We start from the raw sequence: 25,654 nt of genomic DNA, 5'->3' as shown, positions 1-25,654 counted from the left end.
TGACATCAATCTACAGTGGCATTTTTGTAACATATACTTTGTTCGAACATACTTCGAAGAAAATCAGACAGTCAGCACCGATTCCGAAAATATCGTTCTTGCGAAACACAAATAGCTCTTTATTCTCAAGAAGTAACGAGTGCTATTGACAAAGGATCTCAATTTGATTCCATAGTATTGCCAAAATGATTGTGATACCGTTCCTCCAACGCGACGTCCAATCACATTGTGTGCCAGTGGAGTATGTTCACAGTTATGAGAGCGGAATGGTGATTTCATGTCAGGACAGTCGCAGGCCTTACTAATCGACGGGGAGTCATCGGGTGACGTTATCATTTACAGTCTAGTAAAGCCATTAGAAGATCAAAACCAATTGCAAAATGAAACAATATCTGTATAGTGAGAAAAGTGGTATTGTTTTTGAATTAGGAAAACTGTGAGTTATCCATGTGAGTACGAAAATAAATCCGTTCCATTCCGATTACAGGATAAATCATACAAATTTAAAGGCTGTTAACCCAACTAAATATCTAAACTCAGGAAAATCAAATACAGCGTTTCATGAGCAGAAGATTTAGAAAATGCAACAGGTCTATTAAAAAGACTGCCTGCATTATGCTTTGTCCGTCTTCTGTCAAAGTATTGCTGTGCAGTAAGCGATGGTTATCAGAAATACGATTGACGGAGGACATCGAAAAAATTCAAAGAATGGCACTCGTTTTGTATTACTGCGAAATCGCGGAGAGATTGTCCTAATGTGATACTCAACTTGGCACGGAAATCATTAAAACGGAAATAATTTTTTGACACCAACCTACACAGGGAGAAATGATCATTGTGACAAAATAGGAGAAAATCAGAACACACACGAAAAGATTTAAGTGTAGTTTTTTCCACCGCGCAGTTAGAGAGTGGGACGGTAGAGACAGTTTGTGAAAGTGGTTCGATAAATTCTCTGCCAACCCTTTAAGTCTGAACTGCAGAGTTGACATGTAAATGTGGATGAAAATGGAGCAAACTGTAAATACTGTTTGTTGCCATTTACTGCGCTTAACTAGGGCCAAACACACCATCCATTCTTTAGCTACAAAATGAAGCAGCTAGTCTGGTAATACCACTTGCTTTGGCTAAGGAAGGAATAAAAGATTTTCGCTGTTTTATACCTGGAAATTTTATAAAAGCTATAAAATGGATACTTATATCTATGTTCACTTCTTGTTTTCTGATTGGGTAGATAAATTTGATGTATGCACTGAAGAAGCAAGGAAACTGGTACTCCTGCCTAATGTCGTATAGAGCACCCGCTAGCACGCAGAGGTGCTGAATCACGAGGTGGTATGGCCTCGAGTAATGTATGAAGTACTGCTGGAGGGAACTGAGACCAGTAATCCTGCGGGGCAGTCCATAAATCCGTAAGAGTACGAAAGGGTGGAAATCTCTTCTGAATAGCATGTTGCAAGGCATTCCAGATATACTCAATAATGTTCATCACTGGGGAGTGGCTAGTGGAAATATTTAAGCACAGAAGAGTTGTTCCTGGAGCCACTCTGAGGCAGTTCTGGACGTGTGGGGTGTCGCATTGTCCTGCTGGAATTGTCCAATTCCGCCGGAATGCACAATGGAAATGAATCGATGCAGGTGATCAGAGAGGATGCTTATGTACGTTTCACCTGTAAGAGTAGTATCTAGACGTATCAGGTGTCCCACATCACTCCAACTGGACACGCCCCACACCATTACAGAGCCTCCACTAGCTTGAACAATCCCCCGACTGACATGCAGGGTCCGTGGATTCGTGAGGTTCTCTCCATACCCGTACATGTCCATCTACTCGATACAATTTGAAACAAGACTCGTCCGGCCAAGCAACATATTTCCTGTCATCAACAACCCAACGTCGATGTTGACGAGCCCAGGTCAGGCGTAAAGCTTTGTATCGTGTGGTCAACAAGGGTACACGAGTGGGCCTTGCGCTCCGAAAGCCCATATCGATGATGTTTCGTTGAACGGTTCGCAAGCTGACACTTGTTGATGGCCCAGCATTGAAGTCTGCAGCAATTTGCGAAAGGGTTGCACTTCTGTCACACTGAGCGATTCTCTTCAGTTGAACCTGTTCTTGCAGCCAGCCAGTGCCCTGCAATACTGACGACAGGCCCATGGAAGGCTGGCAGCATTTAGAGGTCACGGCCGACGACGTCAGTGGAGTACTACTTCCCTTGGAACCATGAAGTCCAAATGGCCGTTCGCATCACCACGATGTCTTGGGAAGACATGGGGTCACAGCACGGACCTTCTGGCAGGAGTCAGATGTCGGATGGCTAAGTGTTGGCGACAGCAGGCTCGGGCGCAAGTAGACGGGGCTGTGGCACCAAGTCCCGTGAATGTCTTAGTGCTGGAGTGACGCAACGTCCAGTACTGAATCCATAGCTGCTGCTGGAGGTGCACGGTCGTCTCGCCGTCCCGTGTACTTCTGGCGTTTTGGACGCGCTGCTGGTTTCGGGCCATGAGAAGCGATCTCTGCTTAATAATCGAGACTCATTCATATGCGTCTGTTGTGCGTGCGTTTCTTTGTAACCTAGCACCCAGTAACATCGTCCACAACAAGAGACGAGCCCTGGCGTGGTCACATCGCCCTGCTTGATACACAATGAGCGCTGTGTGGTAGTTTACTTCTGTGCTCAGCTGTCCTGGTTTCGTAATAAACTTGCGTGTATTTTACAGGGGCCTCCATGGTGGATTACAAAATAATTCTCATTAATTTTGCTAATGATTTGCAATATTTACTAAAAGACTATGTTGTGGCCCTACACTACCCCCTGCACGGAGAAGACTATGTCCATAGGGTCTTGCCCAGCCCGAGTCTCTTTTGTACTTACTTCTACCCTTAATCTGTAAAACAAGTACATAATACTCGACTGGCAACTCTTAAATGCTACACATCTGCTGCATTAATCCATAAACTCTGGCCATGACAACTTCTGGCTCCCCATTCCACGCCTATGAACTAAAGTGACACTCTTCGTTTGCTAGTAAAGTATTCTTAACATATTAACTTCAACAAAACATGATCTAAACCCCCATGCTTGGTACCCCGTCTGTAGGTCCGGTGGTTTCCTAACCCCTTACTTTTGAACACTTTTCGGAACTTCGTCCTTACGACAATAGCGCTCCTCACGCTTCCCAAGACAACATATTTCACAAACCGCCCTTACAAGAAAGACACATACAGCCCCACCACACGCAACACTTATTCCCCCTACTGCAACGTTCATTACAGACTGAATCCTTCTCAGAATGCTCGGGTTTCAGGTACTCTTGCTAACGCAAAACATTATTGACGGCGACACTCCTTTAAAAGTGTAGGTTGGTCAAGAAGCACAGTTCCTTTGGTGAATTCCGCAGAATCTCCTTTCGAGTTATTGTATTTATCAATACAAGTTTCATTAAAATAAAGCATTCTTTCTTTGGTGCTTAAGGTTCTTATTAGTGAAACTTCAGGTTAGTGAAATCAGTCGTTTAAAGGAAACAGAATAGACCAAATCACAGTAATATTAACAATAATTCAAGACGCAATAAAATAATCAAAGTTAAGTAATAGCCTATGGTTACCTTTTATTCTTTTCTTAATAAAAAAGGAAAATTTCGTTTAACTGCTTGTATATCAGACCACATAAGATATCCTAACATTAAACAACTTTGGTGGGACCTCTGTCCATAATATAAAATTACTGCCAAAAATTCATGCTACTGACCCAAAGTTTTTATCATGAAGAAACGCTCACAAACCTTGTGTGATAAGTATCAACAATATTTTAATTAAAGCATTACATCAGTGATTAGACAAATCATAAATAGCAGTATAAGCATTATATACTGGCATTAATCGAAATTTATAATCACTATTAAGTACTGAAAATATCATTGAAGAAATACAACGGAAAAAAATTCTAGACATTTTCATCCGGAAAATTCGAGTTCGACTGTTACAGAACTGTAGCCAGAATTGCGCAATTCCGTCACCTGGAGAAGATTGGTGAAAGCTTCCCCAGGCCACTTGCAAATAGAAACAATACCATGTTAGCAGGGGAACCAATGTGGAAAGTATAACCAGGCTTCTACAACTAACAAAGGCATGAAATTAGATAACAGAAATGACACATATTTATTATTGGCTGCAATGTGTCCGATGGGCAATAACACAGGGCACCAGAACGGTCATAGTTATTTTTACAAATTTAAACTTGGCAGCTAAATAAGGCCACGCTGCCAGAACCACTTCTTTCTGAATTTCAAGTCTTGGGTAAGAAATGTACCTTTGATCGCTTGAAACCCTAGATTGCTTGAACCCGCAGTAAGGTGACATTAACAGTGTCCAGAAGGACACACATTGAAAATTCAACGGCTGCGGCGGAAGCACTGTAAAACATTTGTAATGAGCAGCAACGTCAGCACAGTCCCCCATAGTTCAAAGTTACAGTTCACCATACTACCTGTCGCTCACAGCTGCTGCAGAAAAGCCCCGCACTTCACAAAGACGTCAGTGTACTCCACTTCAGCAAAGCACGTCGTCTCACCTGGCGCACAATGCTCCGTTACTGGCTGAATGAAGCTTTTACCTTGCACTGCCAACAGCCACTGCCCGCACCGCTGTCTCCCCTCTCACCTAGCACACCTTTCAGCTACCTCTCCGCCCTCTCTGTAGGGCGCTCTGTTAAGAACTACCTCCGCCACGGGGCATCTGTCCACAAGCCGTCTACCCTTTATGTCGCTGGAATCGATCGCGGATATGTAAAATCGATTGGGACCCATGAACTATGCCATGCTAATTACTCCTTAATGTATGTGTACATGCCTCCAGAATGAGATATTCACTCTGCAGCGGAGTGTGCGCTGATATGAAACTTCCTCGCAGATTAAAACTGTATGCCCTACCGAGACTCGAACTCGGGACCTTTGCCTTTCGCGGGCGAGTGCTCTAGCAACTGAGCTACCCAAGCACGACACACGCCCAATCCTCACAGCTTTACTTCTGCCAGTAGCTCGTCTCCTACTTTCCAAACTTCACAGAAGCTCTCCTGCGAACCTTGCAGAACTAGCACTCCTGAAAGAAACGGTATTGCAGAGACATGGCTTAGCCACAGCCTGGGGGATGTTTCCAGAATGAGACTTTCACTCTACAGCGCAGTGTGCGCTGATATGAAACTTCCTGGCAGATTAAAACTGTGTGCCCTACCGAGACTTGAACTCGCGACCTTTGCCTTTCGCGGGCGAGTGCTCTACCAACTGAGCTACCCAAGCACGACACATGCCCAGTCCTCACAGCTTTACTTCTGCCAGTAGCTCGTCTCCTACTTTCCAAACTTCACAGAAGCTCTCCTGCGAACCTTGCAGAACTAGTACTCTTGAAAGAAAGGAGAGCTTCTGTAAAGTTTGGAAAGTAGGAGACGAGGTACTGTCAGAAGTAAAGCTGTGAGGACGGGGCGTGAGTCGTGCTTGGTTGGCTCCAAATTGGCACCTCGTGGGCAAGCACGTTGATAGTAACGTAAAGCTTCGCCATTTTGTTTAAAAAAACCTGAAAACTATTTTCTCGGTCAGCCAGATAGCGATGGAGAACATACTGACCATAATTCCCAGTCTGCAAGTCCACATTCTTCTTGTACTCATTGAGTGGAAGTGTTCCTACTTCTATTTACTCAGCGCCATGAGGAGCTATGACACTCGAAATAAAAGTTTGCAGTTCTAACTGATTAATATATCCAGTAAATCTATTTACATCTAGGTCTACATCCATACTCCGCAAACCACCTGACGGTGTGTGGCGGAGGGTACCCTGTCTCGTATTGTTCGTGGAAAGAAAGATTATCGGTATGCCTCTGTGTGGGCTCTAATCTCTCTGATTTTATCCTCATGCTCTCTCCGCGAGATATACGTAGGAGGGAGCAATACACTGCTTGACTCTTCGGTGAAGGTATGTTCTCGAAACTTGAACAAAAGCCCATACCGAGCTACTGAGCGTCTCTCTTGCAGAGTCTTCCACTGGAGTTTATCTAGCATCTCTGTAACGCTTTCACGATTACTAAATGATCCTGTAACGAAGCGCGCTGCTCTGCGTTGGATCTTCTCTATCTCTTCTATCAACTCTATTTGGTACGGATTCCACACTGCTGAGTAGTATTCAAACAGTGGGCGAACAAGCGTGCTGTAACATACTTCCTTTATTTTTGGATTTCATTTCCTTAGGATTCTTCCAATGAATCTCAGTCTGGCATCTGCTTTACCGAGGATCAACTTTATATCATCATTCCATTTTAAATCACTCCTAATGCTTACTCCCAGATAATTTATGGAATTAACTGCTTCCAGTTGCTGACCTGCTATATTGTAGCTATATGGTAAGGGATCTTTTCTTCTATGCATTCGCAGTACGTTACACTTGTCGACATTGAGATTCAATTGCCATTCCCTGCACCATGCGTTAATTCGCTGCAGATCCTCCTGCACTTCAGTACAATTTTCCATTGTTACCACCTCTCGATATACCACAGCATCATCCACAAAAAGCCTCAGTGAGCTTCCGATGTCATCCACAAGGTCATTTATTTAAATTGTGAATAGCAACGGTCCTACGACACTCCCCTGCGGCACACCTGAAGTCACTCTTACTTCGGAAGACTTCTCTCCATTGAGAATGATATGCTGGTTATCTAGGAACTCTTCAATCCAATCACATTATACAATATTGTAGAACAAAAGCAAATTGGCGCTTTTCATTCACTTATATTGTTGTTCTACCAAGAACCGATGGAAGATTCTGTTAATATGATAGTAATATTCCTGACAATATTAATATTACGGTATCATAAACACAACTATTAGCAACTCAGGGGCGAAGTCTATGGTAAGTTCCAAGTAAAATTATTTATCGTCCTGACTTAATTATCAAAGTTAACTGCTCGCCATGCGGTTTTGTCAGCATTACTGATGGCACATAAACAGTTACTTCCCAGAAATCTTAGCGATCCAGGACGGTGTAAAGTCCTCGCAAGTTCCTACCTTTACCGAAAATATGTGTTTGGTAGAGCCTGGCTGTGATGTCATCTGAGACACAGCATATGCCGGCGTTGGACTGATACGGATAGATTGACAGCTTAGTGAGAAGTTTCTCAGCAAACTTCACTGCACTGCAATGCACTTTGAGAATGAGGAAAACCAGAACTCACGTGTGAGCAGGATAAACGTAGTTGCTATTCGTGCCGTACCTAGGTGGTACGATTAGATTAGATTAGTTTTTCGTTCCGTAGAGCAGTGTTGAGGAGATCCTCGTGGATGTGGAACATGTCAATTTTTTTTAACCTGAAATAACAATACTAATAGTATGAATATATACAAAACATCATTTGTTTCTATTAAAAAATTCTTCAATGGAGCATAAGGAGTGGACCACTAGCAAGTCTTTCAGGCTTCTTTTAAGCTGATCTTTATTTGTAACAAAATTTTTTATGTTTGCTGGCATATTATTGAAGATGAGTGTTCCTGAGTAGTGGATCACTTTTTGAACTAAAGTAAGTGCTTTTATGTCCTTATGTAGACCATTTTTGTTCCTGGTATTGTATGTATGAACTGAGCTGTTTGTTGGAGGAAGAGATATATTATTTATGACAAATTTCATTAAGGAGTAAATATACTGAGAGGCAGTAGTTAGTATACCCAGTTCTTTGAAGAGGTATCTACAGGACACCCGTGAATTTACTCCACAAATAATACGTATTACACGCTTTTGGACTCTGAAAACTTTCCCTTGACTGGAAGAGTTACCCCAAAATATTATACCATATGACATTATGGAATGAAAGTAGGCAACGTATGCAAGCTTTTTCATTTTTATGTCGCATATGTCTGCTAACATTCGAATTGCCAATACAGATTTGTTAAGGGGTTTCTGCCGTTCTGTGGTGTACTCCGCCCAACTGAATTTATTATCAAATTGTAATCCCAGGAATTTAAGACTTTCAACCTCCTCTATCTGCTGTTGTTCATAGTTTATGTATATTCTGAGTGGAAACGTCTTACAGGTTTTGAATTGCATATAGTGATTCTTTTCGAAGTTTAATGTCACTGAGTTGGCTTTAAACCATTTATTAATATCCATGAAAATATCATTAGCAGATGTTTCTACAACTAAACTCGACATACTATTTATTGCAATATTTGTGTCATCTGCAAACAAAACGAACTATGCTTATGGCAGTGTAACTGATGAGAGATCATTAACGTACACAAGAAAACACAATGGCCCTAAGATGGATCCTTGTGGGACACCACATGTAATTTCTTCCCATTCTGATAATGACTGATGACTTAATTCACTAGAAAGGAGAGAGAACTCACGGTGAGGACGGGCCTGGAGCATGGAATGGAGGCGCGTCAGGCGGGGGCGACCGCTGCTGACCCGAATGTCAGTACCCCACCAACGTGCACCTGCCTGAGACCACAAAAATACACTCCTGGAAATTGAAATAAGAACACCGTGAATTCATTGTCCCAGGAAGGGGAAACTTTATTGCCACATTCCTGGGGTCAGATACATCACATGATCCCACTGACAGAACCACAGGCACATAGACACAGGCAACAGAGCATGCACAATGTCGGCACTAGTACAGTGTATATCCACCTTTCGCAACAATGCAGGCTGCTATTCTCCCATGGAGGCGATCGTAGAGATGCTGGATGTAGTTCTGTGGAACGGCTTGCTATGCCATTTCCACCTGGCACCTCAGTTGGACCAGCGTTCGTGCTGGACGTGCAGACCGCGTGAGACGACGCTTCATCCAGTCCCAAACATGCTCAATGGGGGACAGATCCGGAGATCTTGCTGGCCAGGGTAGTTGACTTACACCTTCTAGAGCACGTTGGGTGGCACGGGATACATGCGGACGTGCATTGTCCTGTTGGAACACCAAGTTCCCTTGCCGGTCTAGGAATGGTAGAATGATGGGTTCGATGACGGTTTGGATGTACCGTGCACTATTCAGTGTCCCCTCGACGATCACCAGAGGTTTACGGCCAGTGTAGGAGATCGCTCCCCACACCATAATGCCGGGTGTTGGCCCTGTGTGCCTTGGTCGTATGCAGTCCTGATTGTGGCGCTCACCTGCACGGCGCCAAACACGCATACGACCATCATTGGCACCAAGGCAGAAGCGACTCTCATCGCTGAAGACGACACGTCTCCATTCGTCCCTCCATTCACGCCTGTCGCGACACCACTGGAGGCGGGCTGCACGATGTTGGGGCGTGAGCGGAAGTCGGCCTAACGGTGTGCGGGACCGTAGCCCAGCTTCATGAAGGCGGTTGCGAATGGTCCTTGCCGATACCCCAGGATCAACAGTGTCCCTAATTTGCTGGGAAGTGGCGGTGCGGTCCGCTACGGCACTGGGTAGGATCCTACGTTCTTGGCGTGCATCCGTGCGTCACTGCGGTCCGGTCCCAGGTCGACGGGCACGTGCACCTTCCGCCGACCACAGGCGACAACATCGATGTACTGTGGAGACCTCACGCCCCACGTGTTGAGCAATTCGGCGGTACGTCCACCTGGCCTTCCGCATGCCCACTATAGGCCCTCTCTGAAAGTCCGTCAACTGCACATACGGTTCACGTCCACGCTGTCGCGGCATGCTACCAGTGTTAAAGACTGCGATGGAGCTCGTATGCCACGGCAAACTGACTTACACTGACGGCGGCGGTGCACAAATGCTGCGCAGCTAGCGCCATTCGACGCCAACACCGCGGTTCCTGGTGTGTCCGCTGTGCCGTGCGTGTGATCATTGCTGTACAGCCCTCTCGCAGTGTCCGGAGCAAGTATGGTGGGTCTGACACACCGGTGTCAATGTGTTATTTTTTCCATTTCCAGGAGTGTATGTTCCCAGTTAAAGGGTGTGATTGAGGATTGATTAACTCCAGGTCCTTCCTCGACGCTAGGGAGAGCAGGACCTGGTGATGCCTGGTGGGACCGAATGGCTCGTGTAGAGGAAGGGGTTTAGTCAGGTCGGGAGGGGTGAAGGGATATGGATTGTCCTTGAGCGGGGTAAGGCCGTCGGCACACAGACCGTTCATCCGAACGTTGAGCGTTGAGCGTGCCGAGTTTCTGACGTCATAGCGTGGAATAGGACGTTCGTGAGTCTTTCCGAACGTGCAGAGCAATATCTGGCATGTGAGATATTCTGAACGTGCATCTGAGCGTTGAGCAATGAGGTGGCACAACGCTACCTACGTCACACGGACGCCGTCTCCCTTCAGTACAGAGTTATGAGGCGCCATATTGGCATTCATTTAAAGCCTATATGTACATATGGCGTATCTGATCACCGGCAAATTGAGAATCACTGGAAAACCCATTGTTAACTGTGTGATTCGTTCTAATAAAATAATGAGAAACGTCACATTTGTAGAAAAATAATTATTCTAACTTGCGTGTTATGAGAGTAGGCTATTTGAAGGCAGCGACACACTGAATTTCCATCCAAAACGCATTGTTCTTGGTACAATTTGTTGTAATTAAATTTCAGTTAGTACCATATCTTCGATTAAGGTTTTCAGCAAGGGGTAAGATAATATGATTAGTCACAAGACGAGCGTTGTTGGTATAGCGTAATGAGTAGCGTCACAGTCTACTCTTTAGTTCTTTATGGGGCGGCGATTCGCGTCTGGACACTTCCAAGGTTTACTTTTCCTAACATTCGCGTTTTTATTAGGTTCTGATATTTTATTATTAGTTTAATATAAGTATATACTATAACATTTGATGTTATGTAAATATAAGTTCACCTTCTTTTGAGGGGGTGACTTTGTTCGATTGGCTTAATCTATAGGACAGCTTGCTATAGTATATTTTGCTCCTATTCTTTTACGCTTTGTAATTCTCGTGTTGCAAAGATTCTGCTAATGAGTAGGAATAGTGATCAAGTAAGACTGACCTTGGTGTTTTACTATAATGTGGCAATGATGAAATACAGTTTATCTTATGCGGAGAAGTATTCCAAGTTTAAGCCTGTGTCCTTATTGATTGGACATGATACTTTCCTTTTCGTGGACGACTTAGGAAATGTGCGTTTTAACAGAGCTAAAGTTGGAATTTTAAGCGCGCCCGTTGAGGAAACAGTATGATTTACGACTAGAAACATCCCTGAAATGCCGCTGGAGTGCGTTGCAATCGCGTGTACCACACTGGGGCCCATGTACCGTCTGCACAAGTCGCATCGTTCCTGAGCGTTCAGCAGCACGTTGAACTTGGTACGCTCAACGTTAACATTCGACAACACGCTCCGTGTCCAGACGGCTTAAGGTCCGTCACGGAGGGACGCAGCAACCATCTGCAGCACAGGGTGAAGGCCGCGCTCGTCGGGGAGAGGCAAGCGTTCGTGCAGAGTGGCCTAGACGACTTGCGCCATCCACCTAGTCGGGAGGGGGAGCAGACGTCTCCGTGTCCTTCGGTGTTGACGGGGCCACCCGAGCGATAGCGGGGGTCGGCGCTGCGTCAGTCTGGGCAGAGGCGTCCACCCACACATGTCGCCTCTCACTGTAGACGGTAGCAGGGGCAGACGAGTTCTTTAGAGCCCGCAGGGCTGCTCCTGCTGGGGATGGAGAGCAACGAGCGCCGCCTTCATGGCGGCCCACTCGGCAGGGAAGGCGACCAAGGCGTCGTCCGTGGCGGTCGCTGTCACGGCGGCGTGGCCCGCTGGAGGTGGGAGGCGGGGCGGCCGTCTCGGCACCAGGGGCCGCCGGAGGGCGGGGGCGGCCTTCTGACGTAGCCGCGGCTGCGCGGGGGCAGCGCCGCGATTCACGGACCTGGCGGCCACGCCACGAGGCCCGGTTAGAGTTGCGTGTGTCGGGCGCCTTCGCAACATGTCCCGTGCGCTGGCACTTGAAACATCGCTGCACAGTGGGCTTCCTCGATTGCCGTTTGCGGCCGGCACCTCTCCCGATGCCTCCCAGCAGGAATTCTAGCTCGGCAGGCGGCTGGCCTCTCTTTCTGCATGCGGACATTTCGGATAGCGACCAAGTGAGCCGCAGCGAGTCGAGCAGCAAAGTGCGTCGCGTGTGTCTCTCCGAACTGCCTCTCTAGCCCTGTTTATGTACAGGCGCAGCGTCTAACAATACCAACACTTGCAAAGTACGTTACAAATCAGATTAATTATGTTGCTCACGCAGCAATTGTTCACTTTATCGAGAACCAACAAAATTATTGACTGTGGATGGTATGGTCAGAATGGAAATAATGAAGTCACTGAAAAAAGTCATTAATTTTTCTATCATCACACTTAATCACTTCAGTACAGCAGTAATTACGTTTGTAGCTACCGTTACCCCAGACGCCACGTTCCACTGGATATCAGTGTTGGCATTTATGGGCTGTTTTACTTAAATTAAACAGAATCATTACTCTGCGCTTCACATAAATTCCCAGCAACTTGTGTTTCGCCCTACTTTACTACTAACTTAGTCTTTCTACTAAAATAAAATCGTCTAACTAACTGGGACACTCTGTTCTAATCTTCACAAGATCGACAGGTTCAATTATGTCAATGGTAGTTGGATGTTCTGCAGGAAGATAGCCTGCTACAAGCCTGCTTCTCTCCCTCCCAACTCATCTTTTTCCATTCTCTCTGTTTCCCCTCCAGCATGTTACTCGCCTCCCAAGGCCCGTTTTCCATTAACCTTTCCTCACGCAGTCTCCACAGCTTCTCCCTAAACTCTTGAGTTTTGTGATGAGTCGTTTCCTTCACCTCAGCATCAAGTTCTTCTAATATGTTGTCCGTTTCACTTTTTCCTCTTAAATGTTGTCCACTTCATCTACTAAAACTTCAACCACCTCCTCCCTGGAAGCTCCTTCTGGTGTCGACAACTCAGCTCTCTGTGCTACTAGCCAACATGATTATCTCCTACCAGTTGCACAATCACGAACGAGGAAACAAACACACTTAAACACACCACCGTCCTAAATTCTCACTACCTTGAAGTTTTAAATACCGAGCCATATTCCTTGCTCCCCATACACACAATGAAATTACGAGAATACTCAACCATAAGAATATCATTTTATTCCATACTACAGCCTAATTATGCGGTCTTAAGTAGCTTGTTATTATAAATCAAAACAATGAATAAAGTTAGCTGCACCTACTGAATCAGTACTGAGACGAGGAGGGGGAAGGGGAGGGGGGGAGTGCGGTTGAAGAGTTCTCGCACGAAATGTGCATATACAAATGTTGGTCAAAATTTTGGCTCTCACGTAAGTCTCAGGGGATGATTTCCACACTTGGTGCACTAGTACACTTCCACACCCGAGCGTTTGTTATAGTTTTTGAACTAATTATTCACTCAGAGATAAGTACAGTTTATTCTAGGGAACAAGAATTAGGCGATTATTATACTGAAATCAGTTTTTCACTACACAGTTCAATCACTATTTATTGGCATTGTTCTTTTCTTTCACACAATGAAATTATCACTGGTGAAATAGTTTACAGTTTTCTTTAATAATAATTTGACTCCGGGGCCCCAATAGCAATAATGTAGGCTGCTGTAAATGAAAATTGCTCAGTCAGTTCGAACAGAACCACAAGTCCCACTGTCCTCTTTATTCTAACAGTTTTGGGGGGAAATCACAGTTCACCACATGATCACTTACGACGATGTATACCTCGTAATTCGTTCTCACACAAATAATCGTAGCACTTCCAGTTCACCAAATATATGCTTGCACACTTGCACTATTAAACGATACTCTTTGTCGAAATAAATCTGCGCGGACAAGAATCCTCAAACAACCACATGGGCCAACCTCAAGTGGGCTTGCTCGCCATCCACCCTCCAAAACGACGGACCAACGACTGACGCCTGGCCAAGATGGTTGCTCGCTCATATATGCTCGGACATCAACCCCCTCCTTATGCAGGTACCAGTCTCACAAGTTAAGGTGATACATACATCCCTCGACAGAAATAACTACACCATCGCAATCGCGCTAAAAATTACATCGTATTTACTATGTTACATTAATTTCTAGGGTTATTCTATCGGCCGTAAATCAAGTTTTAGTTTTGGCAAAATTTGGCCACTTAGCGGAAATTGTTTTTGTTAATATCTATGCTGCAAAGTTTTAACATAGAACTGCATATAGCACCGTTTTCAGACGTAATCTATAGCGATCTACACATTGCGCTGCTCAAAATCTTCATATCTGGAATAATTAATTATATATGGGCGATAAACGTTAATAATAATTTGCAAACAATGAAAACTACTGCAAGTTAAGTGTATAGTATAACTTAACTAGTTTAAAATACGTGTGATGCCACCCAAACTATTATATAGTGCCGTTCTTTACGTCCTGAATTTTCTATTAAATTTTATAAATAATTTTCCCTTAAACTTTGTTTATTGCTCTTTACGGGATTAACTATTTACGAATCTTAACATATGACTACGGTACTCGATCCGCTATGACGAAACGTTTTTAATGAGTGCTCTCTCATCCCTGTAAGTTGGTATTTACTATTTTTATTAATCTTTCAGTATTCGTGATATTAACCGATTTTGAGGTTACTATAACTTTTGCGTCTCGTGACTTGAAATAAAGATCGATCTTTCAGAAGGTGCATATTGCTGACCACAATCCACTGCCCCATCGCTCTTCACCGCAAGTTTAATTGTTTTCGCGTAATGCGCGAAAAACAAAACAATGCCCCAAGCTGCGGGCCACGTGGCGACGGAGGCGTTGCAAATCTCGCCACGCGCTTCCGCGAATCGCGCAACATGTAGCGCGCTCGCTCTTCACAAAACAATCCTTGCATTCTAGAAACATCCGTCTAATAACGGAGATTTGTACCGTCACACTACGCATGGTTAACGGCTTACAATCTACCAAACAATGAGCCACGCCTGTTGGTCATGGCACCCACATCACACTGGAAATGCATATCCTCCTATTTTCAACTATTGTACTATAAATTCTTTTCCTTATTTTGTTACCTGAAGATATGACATTTCTGTGTCTTTGTATATTGTTATTATTTTACTAATATATATATATATATATATATATATATATATATATATATATATATATATATATATATATCGATGTATAATTGGTTTGTTTTGTAAATATTATTTGTATTTTTACGCTGGGTCTGGCCTAGGGAAAACTATGCGATCGAACGACTACATCCATAGGTCGTGTGGAGAACCAAAGTGTTTAGGATATCTCTGGAAGTATGAACTAGGGCGCGTGGACCGCGGGCACAGAGAGTCTGGCTGGAGTAGGGTGGTGGAACAGGTGTGTTGTGTGACGCTCCCGCGAGTTGCCTCGCTTTCGGGGTTTGGCAGCATGTAATTGCGCTCGACTTGCTATGATAGTTTCTGACACGGTGTCGCGGACGGGAAACATTAGCTGGCGCACATCGAGAGCCCGTTTCGCCTGGGAACAGTGTCGAGAAGAAGGCGCGCCAACATCCAGCTTCTGCAACAGCGGCGGCCGACAATAAGTGACTGTCGCCACCTCCTCGACCGACGGCTTCAAACCTTCAATCAGGTAACAAGGAGACTGGAAGCACGTAGAGTTTTAGAACTGTATGGCAGACCTCAGCTTTGAAAACTGTTCAAATCACAAAATTACAGCAACTTAACATGAACCTTTGTTGCTCATTGTCCCAATTGCATTACCAAGCAGGGTCCCTGCCTTTTCCGGAATGAACCCGAGTGTCGTTGAAATTCAGACGCCAGCATTAAAGTAATATCATTCCATTTCACTGCTTCAATTTTAAAGTTCAGTTAAGGTATTCATAGCTGGTTACAATATTTAGATTACACAAGCACAAATTAAGAGTGCGAGTTTTGTTGGCATATTTTAGCTTACCTGTGACTGCAGCTCAGCTTGGTACGTACTAAATGTTAGTATTGTTAATTGGCCAGAATCATTTAATTGAAGTTCAAAGTTAAATCTCTTATTTCTAAATTTCGTAGATTCGAGTAGTTTTTGAAATGATTGTTGAGGTAGCGCAAGACTAACCCAATTTTACTGAATTTCGTAGTGCTTCAGAAACAAATCTCACTATTAATCTCAGTCACTAAATTAACTTTAAATTTTCCGGTTTTATTAGTTCTTTTGCTAAATTAAGTCAGAGTGTATCGAAATTTATTACTTCTGACAAACTTTCAGTTTTCACACAACACGTGCTTTTAGTGCTAATTATATGTGCAAATAACCTTTCTTTTTCAGTTATTATAGTAGTTGTCCATAGGACTGGCGACCGTAATTTTACCCAAATCTCAAATATCTAATTAACGCCAATTAATTGTTAACGTAACGACCGCACACTTACTGTCTTTATTAATTTTACCCTTTTCTCAAATTTAATTTCTACCAATTTCATTTGCATTTTTCCTTTCATTTAGATGTAACCCTTTCCTCCCTCTTTACCGACAGATTAACTTCGGTGACGGTTGTTTTTCCCAAATTTCCATTAGGTACACTGTCATTAAGTGTCGATAAGTGAGGGAGAGGTTATAGTACCAACTAGATGAAAACTAACTCTCAATTTACTTCTGCCTTCACCTACCGCCTTCTGGACGGAGAAGTGTAACTCAATCCATGACCAAATGCGCTCGCTTGCCATAACCTTGCAGTCAAACAAAAACAAAATAGAACGACTGCACTCACCCCAGAATGAAGATTCTCTAGGCACTGTAGCTCCTTCTGTTGTTACTACACAGTGTGATGACAGACTCACAGATTGCCTGCTGACGCCACAGTGAGGGATGCGGGGTGAGTGACGGGACGAAAGCCCCCCGTGAAAACAAGGTTGACAGCTGAAAATGACTTTTATTGTTGCACACATGACATAGTGATGCGACCACACCTCTCTCTGTAGTCCCCCGCACCTACGTATGGGCAGTGCTGACGAGGGGCCCTGGGAAGGCTGGAAACTTTTAGAAGCCACAGCCACTGGCGTCAGCGGCGCGCTGCTTCCCCCGGTGCTTCCGCGCGGCTCCTCGCTCCATTTGCGTCACCACGAGAGTGTGCGGAGGGTTCGACCCACTGCCCTCTGGCACGAGTCCAACGGCGGCTGGCGCTTGGCCGCCAAGTCCCACGGGGAACTCAGCTCCGGCGGCAGTGGACTCGGAACGCAGGTCGGCGAGCTGTGGCACCAAGTCCTCTGAAAGCGCAGTCCTTGAGGCGTAGAGCCATATAACGATCCTGCCTTGGAGGCGGTTAAGTGGAAAATGTGTCTCACAGCTGGAGAGTAACAGATGCTGACGCGGGACAGGACGCGCACGTAATTTACGTATCAGCCGATAGAGAACAATATTGGATGGGGGACTGCGATTTTAGTTTCGAATGTGCCCACTAGAGTGCACTAGAGTGATTTAAAATGGAATGAGCATTAAAGTTGATCGTTGGTAAAGCAGATGCCAGACTGAGATTCATTGGAAGAATCTTAAGGAAATGCAATGAAAACAAAGGAAGTAGGTTACAGTATGCTTGTTCGCCCACTGCTTGAATACTGCTCAGCAGTGTGGGATCCGTACCAGATAGGATTGATAGAAGAGATAGAGAAGATCCAACAGAGAGCAGCGCGCTGCGTTACAGGATCATTTAGTAATCGCGAAAGCGTTACGGAGATGATGGATAAACTCTAGTGGAAAACTCTGCAGGAGAGACGCTCAGTAGCTCGGTACGGGCTTTCTTTAAAGTTTCGAGAACATACCTTCACCGAAGAGTCAAGCAGTATATTCCTCCCTCCTACGTATATCTCGCGAAGAGACCATGAGGATAAAATCAGAGAGATTAGAGCCCACACAGCAGCATACCGACAATCCTTCTTTCCACGAACAATACGAGACTGGAATAGAAGGGAGAACCGGTAAAGGTACTCAGGGTACACACCGTAAGGTGGCTTGCGGAGTATGGATGTAGATGTAGATGTAGTCTTGCACAGGATAAGTGTTATTATGTCTTTTTGTCTATGTAAAATGTTATAAATGTGTTTTAGCAGTATGAATGATGCGTGAGTGTGGATTAATGTTAATATGAAGATAATTGTTCAACGAGTTATGTAGTAGTATTTAGTGTGGGAACATTTCGAAGAAGTATGGATATGGACAAAGGAGATTTTTGTAGAATACGTTTGTAAAGTAAGTTTATGGTAAAGGGACAGTTAATTCAGGTATAATAACAATAGTAAATAACTTAATGCATAAGCAAAACTTCAACATATTAGATAATTATGTCGGTGTGTAGTGCAGTCGTGAGGTTTATTATTTTGCGATTGGTTATTGATGAAAAGCGCGTACTGACGCGGGAGAATGTTGTTTTGCTATTGGCTGTTGAGTAAACTGACCAGTAGTAAAGCAATATTCTTCGCGCGCCTTTGCTGGTAGAGAAGGTATTCTAGAGAGGAGTCAGAGCCTAGCCGTGAAACAGTTCGGACGTGTGTAGTAGTAGTTCCGATGTAAATGATACGTTGCCGGATCTAGCAGTGTTTCACGCATCAAAAGTGTTGGAAACTGACGGCATAATTACTCCGATGGGCGCGTTGAAATTTCGGAATTTTTAAGTGAATTCTGTGACGAGAAAAGACATATATTCCGCGTGGCCTATTGAGCAGGTCGGTGGCTAAAAACTTTGACTGCATTTGGTACCGACAGACTTAATATTTGGCGAGCATTATCGATCTGAAACAATCAGTATTTTTGTAACTATTACGTTTCCGGGAACTTGCCAACGTGAGTGAAAGGGATTGTGAGTGACTGTGTTAAGACAAGCACGGGCTTGGCAGTGATACTTGTTCATCTAAGTTTCAGAATATATTAACTGAGGACAAAATTTCCAACCTTTCATTTCGTGTTTCTCCCGAAACGTAGATTAATGACTTAAATTGCAGCCTGGTTCACGTCGAAGTACAGTAGGTTTCACTCGGCTTCCCTACTGATGATCTGCTGAGACAATATTCACAGGTAGGTGCAGGTCGGTCGTAAAGGGACGGAAAGAACCGAGCTGCCGCACCCTGTGTCCAGCCTATGGCTGCTGCTGGCAGTGACGTGATGTCTGCCATAGCTCCGGGTTCACGGCGGTGGTGCTGTTGGTTTCCGGTGACGAAAAGTGACCCGCACCACCAGGTCCATGCTTATTTAAAGCCTCTGGTGCGCGTGTGTTTCAAAACCACCTGGCGCCTAGTCACGTCGCCCGTAACAAGAGACCTGCCCTGTTATGGTGACTTTGTCCCGCTTGCTACACGATTACTTCTGTGTACTGCAGCTTACTGCTGCACTCGCCTCTCCTAGATTTGGAATCCATTTGCGTGTCTGTTACTGTGGTCCAAAGGTTGCCACGGTGGCCGACAACGCGATGCGCCTTCCACACTACATCTACATCTACATCTAGATGGATACTCTGCAAATCACATTTAAGTGCCTGGCAGAGGGTTCATGGAAACACCTTTACAATTCTCTATTATTCCAATCTCGTATAGCGTGCGGAAAGAATGAACACCTATACCTTTCCGTACGAGCTATGATTTCCCTTATTTTATCGTGGTGATCGTTCCGCCCTATGCAGGTCGGTGTCAACAAAATATTTTCCCATCAGGAGGAGAATGTTGGTGGTTGGAATTTTGTGAGAAGATTAAGTTGTAACGAAAAACGCCTTTCTGTTACTGATTTCCAGCCCAAATCCTGTATCATTTTTGTGACACTCTCTTTCCTATATTTCCCGATAATACAAAACGTGCTGCCTTTCTTTGATCTTTTTCGATGTACTCCGTCAGTCTCATCTGGGAAGGATCCCACACCGCGCAGCAGTATTCTTAAAGAGGACGGACAAGCGTAGTGTAGGCAGTCTCCTTATTAGATCTGTCACATTTTTTAAGTGTCCTGCCAATAAAACGCAGCCTTTGGTTAGCCTTCCACACAACAGTTTCTATGTGTTCTTTCCAATTTAAGTTGTTAGTAATTGTAATGCCTAGGTATTTAGTTGAATTTACGGCTTTTAGATTAGACTGATTTATCGTGTAACCGAAGATTAACGAGTTCCTTTTCGCACTCATGTGGATGACCTCACACTTTTCGTTATTAAGGTCAACTACCACTTTTCGCACCATTCAGATATTTTTTTCTAAATCGTTTTGCAGTTTGTTTTCATCTTCTGCTGACTTTATTAGTCGATGAACGACAGCGTCATCTGAAAACAACCGAAGAGGGCCGCTCAGATTGTCTCCCAAATCGTTTATATAGATAAGGAACAGCAAAGGGCCTGTAACACTACGTTGGGGAACGCCAGAAATCGCATATCCAATCACATAATTGAGACGATATTCCATAACCACGCAATTTTACTACGAGCCGCTTGTCTGGTACAGTGTCAAAAGCGATCCGAAAATCCAGGAATACGGAATCGATCTGAAATCCCTTGTCAATAGCACTCAGCACTTCATGTAAATAAAGAGGTAGTTGTGTTTCACACGAACGATGTTTTCTAAACCCATGTTGACTGTCCGTCAATAGAGCATTTTCTTCGAGGTAATTCATATTATTCGAACACAATATATGTTCTAAAATCCTGCTGCACATCGACATTAACGTTATGAGCCTGTAATTTAGTGGATTACCCATACTACCTTTCTTGAAGATTAGTGTGACCTGTGCAACTTTCCAGTCTTTGGGTACGGATCTTTCGTCGAGTGAACGGTTGCATATGATTGTTAAGTATGGAGCTAATGCATCAGCATACTCCGAAAGGAACCTAATTGATATATAGTCTGGATCAGAAGATTTGGTTTTATTAAATGATTTGAGTTGCTTCACTCTCCGAGGATATTTACTTCTGCGTTATTCATGTTGGCAGCTGTTCTCGATTCGAATTTTGGAATATTTACTTCGTCTTCTTTTGTGAAGGTATTTCGGAAGGCTCTGTTTAGCAAATCTGCTTTGGCAGCACTGTCTTCGATAGTATCTCTATTGTTATCGCGCAGAGAAGGCATTGATTGTTTCTTGCCGCTAACATACTTCACATACGAGCAGAATATCTTTGGATTTTCTACCAGGTTTCGAGACAAAGTTTCGTTGTGGAAACTGTTATAGGCGTCTAGTATTGAACTCCGCGCTAAGTTTCGAGCTTCTGAAAGGATCGCCCATCTTCGGGATTTTGCGTCTGTTTAAATTTGGCATATTTGTTGCGTTGTTTGTGCAACAGTGTTCTAACCCGTTTTGTGTACCAAGGACGATCAGCTCCGTCGTTTGTTTGTTTATTTGGTATAAACCATTCAATTGCTGCCGATGCTATTTCTTTGAATTTAAGCCACATCTGGTCTACACTTATATTATTAATTGTGAATGAGTGGAGATTGTCTCTCACGAAGGCGTCAACTGAATTTTTATATGCTGTTGTGAATAGGTATATTTTTCGATTATTTTTCGAGGATTTGGGGATTACAATATTCAATCTCGCTACGACAACCCTGTGTTCATTAATCCCGATATTGGTTTTGATGCTGGTTATTAACTCAGGATTATTTGTTGCTAAGAGATCAAGTGTGTTTTCACAACCGTTTACTATTTGCGTGTGCTCATGAACTAACTGCTCGAAATAATTTTCAGAGAATGTGTTTAGCACAATTTCGGATGATAGTTTATGCGTACCTCCGGAATTAAACATGTATTTTCGCCAACATATCGAGGGTAAATTAAAGTCACCACCAACTGTTATCGTATGAGTCGGGTACGTGTTTGAAATCTAACTCAAGTTTTCTTTGATCCTTTCAGCAACTCTATCATCTGAACTGGGAGGTCGGTAAAAGAATCCAAATATTGTTTTACTCCGGTTGCCAACAATGACCTCTGCCCATACTAACTCACACTACTTATTACTTTGGCTAAAGACCTATAATTTTTACTCTGTGGCTAGGTAGCACCACTAAATATCGATTCTAGCAACTCAAGACTTGTTCCAGCAACCAAAATACTTAGCCAGATTCGCGATGCCAGACGCACTGGTCGGTAACCTATCCTATGACATCACAAGCCATCAAGACCATCACCGCATCAAGATATTGCCCATGACTGCATGACATCACAATCCAAGTTGACAGAGTACATGACGTCATAGCGGCATTATACCAGTCACGAAACCGAAACAGCCGATGAAAACGCAATGTTTTACTGGTGTGTAAAACGAATTCTACTGTGACGTCATGGATTCTGACATATTTCAGAAGAAATGTTTGAGTTTGCTGAAGGTGATGTCAGAGACAACAAAGGACTTGGAAGGGCAGTTGAATGGAAGGGATAGTCTCCTCAAAGGAGATTACAAGGTGAACATCGTCAAAAGTAAGAAAAAAAAGACGATAACGGAAGGTAGTCGAAAAAAGTGGGTGATGCTGAAGGAATTATACTAGGAAATGAGACGGTGAAAACAGCGGAATAATTTTGTTATTTGGGCTGCAAAATAACTGATGATGGTTGAATTAGAAAGGATGTAAAATGTACACTGCACACTGCACCAATAAACATTTCTCGCAAGAGATAATTGTTATTATTTAGTATGAATTTTGGTAGGAAGTATTCTCTGAAGGTATTTGTCTGGAGTGTAGCCTTGTGCGGAAGTAAAACGTGGAAGATGAACACTCCAGACAAGTAGAGACTGGAAACTTTCGAATTAGTTTGCAACAGAAGAATTCAGAAGATTAGATGAGAAGATCCAGACTAAAGGAAGGAATCGATTGACTGTACACTTTGTCAGGCATGAAGGAATCGTCATTTTGGTAACTGAAGGAAGTGAAGGAGTTAAAAATTGTGGGAAGAGGCCAAGGGATAAATAAAGTATGCAGGTTGAATTGGATGTGATTTGCAGCAGCCTTTCGGAAATGAACGTGACTATCACAGGATATGGTAACCTGAAGACATGCCTCAACCCAGTCTTTGGATTGAATAGCGCATTAAATTTGCAAAAGTTGTGTATCGCTCTCTCTCTCTCTCTCTCTCTCTCTCTCTCTCTCTCTCTCGCTCTCTTCCGCAAATGGTGGCAGTAAACGACACGCTACTGAGAATGAAGGATGCCTACACAGCTAAAGCAATCAGGGATTCTCGACAGATGATTTAAAAGGAATAAAAATGTGTATAAATTTGGTGTTTTTTGGGAGGGACAATACATAGTTTCCTTTCGCAAAGGTGTAATGGTTTCACGCACTGTATAGAGACGGTGGGAAATACACAGGGTGATTCAACTAAGCAGTTCACCCCAGATATTTCTGAACTGTTTCAGATACACTTATTCGACTCTTACCCAAATGAAATCAGAAAAAGCTATGACTAAATGAGCTATATTCTCTTTTCATAGCTATTTTAACACACGGAGATATCAGCATCAGATTCGGCTTTTTCTAATTCAAAGCACTAATTTGAATTATCCAAAGAGCGCAGTGCGAAAGCAAGGTTGGCACCTCACGAGTGATCCACAGAAGAGTACAATCGCCGCGCAGCGTCGTAGTTCCCTTCGTCCTTTTACCTGCATCTACCTCTGAACTCGTTGCAGCGGATGGATCGCCGGTAGGAAAGCCGAGCAGAAACCTACCGTACTGCAACGCGCACCAGGCTGCATAAACGTAACTATTCCAAGAATCGGGAAAAGGTCTTAATTTTGAATGAATAGTGGAAATACTGGAAAAACTTTGGTATATTCTGAGCCTTGATAATTTACACGTTCATTGCCGATCCCGTGCTAATCTTAACACAGTCACGCACATACGCTTTCATTCACGTCAAAACTTTTACGGTAATGTATTTCATGAAATCTGAACAGCTAAAAAGCACGGATTGTCCTTAAATGGAAATTCTAGCCGTACTGTTAAGTTTGTAGGTGTCTAATGCACTCAAGTGTTTAATCACCGATCTGCTCAGTATGCCACTCGAAATTACTGTCTTTTCTCACACACAAAATTCCTAAAAAGCCGTACTCGCAAAAAAACACACCGGAATAAATATGACTTCACTTTAAAACACTTTTGAACCATGTAGCCGAACTAAAACAGTCAAATTATATCTTCCTTCGGAGCTCATACTACACACGACCGAACCATTGAAAGGCTGGACTCAGACTCCCTACACTGCGGTAACCATTCCGTATCTCCAAGAGAAAACACCCGCAAAGAATACTGCGTTCTGATTGATCAGATTTCGTTAAGGCCAATTGAAAAACATTATTCTCCCGCATTAGTCCGCGTTATACATGACTAACCAATCAACAAATAGCACATTTTCGAACTGTACTTCAAATGGTTCAAATGGCTGTGATCACTCTGGGACTTAGCTTCTAAGGTCATCAGTTCCCTAGAACTTAGAACTACTTAAACCTAAGAAACCTAAGGACATCACACACATCCATGCCCGAGGCAGGATTCGAACCTGCGACCTCAGCGCTCGCGCGGTACCAGACTGAAGCGCCTAGAACCGCTCGTACACCCAGGCGATCTCTACTACACTCCTGGAAATTGAAATAAGAACACCGTGAATTCATTGTCCCAGGAAGGGAAAACTTTATTGACACATTCCTGGGGTCAGATACATCACATGATCGCACTGACAGAACCACAGGCACATAGACAGAGGCAACAGAGCATGCACAATGTCGGCACTAGTACAGTGTATATCCACCTTTCGCAGCAATGCAGGCTGCTATTCTCCCATGGAGACGATCGTAGAGATGCTGGATGTAGTCCTGTGGAACGGCTTGCCATGCCATTTCCACCTGGCGCCTCAGTTGGACCAGCGTTCGTGCTGGACGTGCAGACCGCGTGAGACGACGCTTCATCTAGTCCCAAACATGCTCAATGGGGGACAGATTCGGAGATCTTGCTGGCCAGGGCAGTTGACTTACACCTTCTAGAGCACGCTGGGTGGCACGGGATACATGCGGACGTGCATTGTCCTGTTGGAACAGCAAGTTCCCTTGCCGGTCTAGGAATGGTAGAACGACGACGGTTTGGATGTACTGTGCACTATTCAGTGTCCCCTCGACGATCACCAGAGGTGTACGGCCAGTGTAGGAGATCGCTCCCCACACCATGATGCCGGGTGTTGGCCCTGTGTGCCTCGGTCGTATGCAGTCCTGATTGTGGCGCTCATCTGCACGGCGCCAAACACGCATACGACCATCATTGGCACCAAGGCAGAAGCGACTCTCATCGCTGAAGACGACACGTCTCCATTCGTCCCTCCATTCACGCCTGTCGCGACACCACTGGAGGCGGGCTCCACGATGTTGGGGCGTGAGCGGAAGACGGCCTAACGATGTGCGGGACCGTAGTCCAGCTTCATGGAGGCGGTTTCGAATGGTCCTCGCCGATACCCCAGGAGCAACAGTGTCGCTAATTTGCTGGGAAGTGGCGTTGCGGTCCCCTACGGCACTGCGTAGGATCCTACGTTCTTGGCGTGCATCCATGCGTCGCTGCGGTCCGGTTGAAACGTCCCCTTGGAAAAATTTATACAAGGCTGTGCTTAAACTGACACACAATAATTTTTGGCGCAACGCAATCTGACTATCAAAAATCCCTACAAAAGAATGGCCCTTACTAACATTAACCTATACCTTTCACAAATC

Source organism: Schistocerca gregaria, chromosome 6 (assembly GCF_023897955.1).
Source record: "Schistocerca gregaria isolate iqSchGreg1 chromosome 6, iqSchGreg1.2, whole genome shotgun sequence".
Taxonomy (NCBI): Eukaryota; Metazoa; Arthropoda; class Insecta; order Orthoptera; family Acrididae; genus Schistocerca; species Schistocerca gregaria.
The sequence above is the reverse complement of the archived record's forward strand: the minus strand, read 5'-3'. Positions refer to the sequence as shown.